Below are 2,832 nucleotides of genomic sequence, written 5' to 3'. Positions count from 1 at the left end.
GACCTGGCCTGAAATGACTTGACCAGTGTCACCAGGAGTTGGGAGCAAATCTTAACCACTGAGTCGCTTTTCTTCCCTAGACGAGAAGCAGAAGGTAAATGCTGTCTGGGCATTGCATCCAGCTCTTCTCTAGCTGTGGGAGGACTCAGAGCTCTATGGTTCTACAAAACCTCCCCCTCTGTACACCTCACTCAACCCTACCAGACCTACACACTATATGTGTACATAGCTACTGTGCACAAATATGACCAGTACATAGCCTACTGCATATGTTCAGTCTATATACACTTATGTGTTCACATTGAAGGTTTGATAGCATCACAACGTGTGCATAAATAGTTAAAAACTACACTTAGGTGGCTAGAAAACTGTTATCCAGACAAACAAAGGGAAGTAGAATTCTGTCCCTTGTGATTCTAGCTTTTAAGATTCCAAATAAAAAGTGGAGTCTGTATCAGTGTGAATCAAGTGAGAATTTGGTTCATTGTGATAAATTTTAACAGCACATATTTGGAATTCATTCTGAACCTCTCTCAAATTGAACTTATCCAAGTACCTTAATAAAAGAAGGCTTATGTAATACTCCTTTTCTTATTGCTTTTGGAATTTAAGACCCATTTCCTTTTGTGGTATCCATTTCTCTGCAAAATTTCCTTTCAAATAAGAATCTACTTTGCACTGTTACTTTCCTTTGGTTCAGGACTTAAACTACCTTTCTCAAGAGAATGTCAATCATCTGCACACTGTAGATGACTGGCATAGTGCCTGAATTACAATAGGTCTCCACACCAGTACCTGTCCAACTGTATCACACTGAAAGCTTTTGCATTACAGATGGAAGCTCTGTAAATTGTTATAATTTTCTTCATTTTTTTTTCAAAGCACCCAAGCCTTAGAAATCATAGACTGTACCAAAGAAATAAGAAAAGCTTTTTTTTTATTCAATCATATGGGCACAGATATTATTGTAGTTTAAAAAAAAAGAGGGTCTCGTCTTGTAAGTTTTGAGAAAGTAAGACAGGTAATAACATTGGCAGTCTCAATGACATACAGGCTTTGCACAAGGCCCCCACTTCAGAAATCAGATTTAAAAGTGAAGCTACTACAGTCAAGGCTTAATTTGTTTGTCTGAAGCTGGAGAAGGAACTCATTTGTGAAACTCATGAAACCTTCAGGGTCATAACAGGGCTTAATTTTTAGTGCCTTATTTCTGCCTTATATTCATAGCAGAAAACTGTAGAGATTAAGTAAAATGAAGGCAGAATTTCTGGTTCCAGCAGTTCTTGTTTTGGTTCACACCAAGCACTTCAAATAAGTGCTGGCAAGCACTTCCCCCACAGAGTACTATAGATCATAATTTGTTGTGTGAACTCAGTGTCCTATAAGAGCTAAAACCTCTGCTTTATGACTATGTTATGCTTTATAATGCATGTATAAATTAAGCGTTATTGAAACTTTAGTTAAAATGTAAAATGCAGTACGACAAAAATGGGGGATACAAATAAAAAGATGAATGCAATGTAATGAATAAAATTAGTCCAATGTGCTATTGCTTATATTTATTGTACAGGTAGAATTATTTGTGTAAAATACTACTGTAAGTATGTCTTGAATATTTTACCATACTGAGTGTGCTTTAAAATGTTCATTTACTAAGCTAGACATCACTTGTTACCTGCATGATTCATTAACATCAATTATGTCTATTTACATACACTAGCCGATTGAGCTTTCTCTGTTTTTTGATTTGTACCAGAGATAAGACTATTAGTGATTCACGAGATGGGGTCATATGATCAATGAACTTCAAAATGTCTTGTTTGGCTTTTGACAATGCTTTCAAAATGTAGCTGTACAGTGGTGAAGGCAGTGTCTTAATACATAAGTTAGGTGAAACACACCTTGTTTCTGCATTATTAATAGGAAAGAGAGCGGAAATCAACAGTACTTCCTAGAGATGCACGTAGCAATGATTTTAAGCGGTTCTATATTTACAAAAGAGAGGGCAGAGACTAACTAGTTTAGATGCATGAATATTGGTAGACAGCAACCTCAGATGCTAGAAGTGGACATTGCTAACATTTGATAGAGTAGATTCTTGTCTATGCTGAATATATCCCTCTCTCCTGCTTCTTGTGCCTTCCTCAGACCAGGGTGGTTTTGGTCCAAGGAAAACATATGCAGCACCAAGTGCTCCAGTCCTCTCAGTGGCTTCGTCTACATTAGACACTGACTGTACAGTTGTTACTGCGCAGTCTTCTAGTACTTGTATAAACTTGTATTAAATGACTGTGCAGTGGCCCAAGTTACTGCACAGTAGCATTGATGAACAGCTTTTTTATGATGCTGACTGTGCAGTAGTGCAGGACTACCTTGTAGTAGCATCATGTCACAATTTCTGCCATGTGATGCTACTGCCCAATAGTCTCAGGCTACTGTGCAGTCAGCATCTTGTGTAGACATGGCCAGTGTGAGGAGCAGATGGGCAGTAAGCAGCAGCACTGGGAAGCAAGCAGACTGAGTAGTATGACCAAGTGTTATTTTTCTCTGGGAACTGCTGTTTTTGTTCCAGGAGAAATTGTGCGAATATCTGTAGTCATAGACATTCTATTGGAAAAGTTGTGACTCTCCCAACAGAAACATAATGCCTGTATGTAACCCATGAAAGCTTATGCCTTTCTGAACCAGTTAGTTGCTAAACTGATACGCTGTCCTACCTTGTGCTTAACTTCAGACTAACATGCTAACCACCGCTATATTTTCATAAGTGTTCAAATGACACCACTAGTATTCCCTGCCTACACACTATATTCAGATTGAATTGCATTACTT

Source organism: Gavialis gangeticus, unplaced genomic scaffold, assembly GCF_001723915.1.
Source record: "Gavialis gangeticus isolate Ggan-Ray unplaced genomic scaffold, GavGan_comp1, whole genome shotgun sequence".
NCBI classification, from domain to species: Eukaryota; Metazoa; Chordata; order Crocodylia; family Gavialidae; genus Gavialis; species Gavialis gangeticus.
This window is presented reverse-complemented; position numbering follows the sequence as displayed.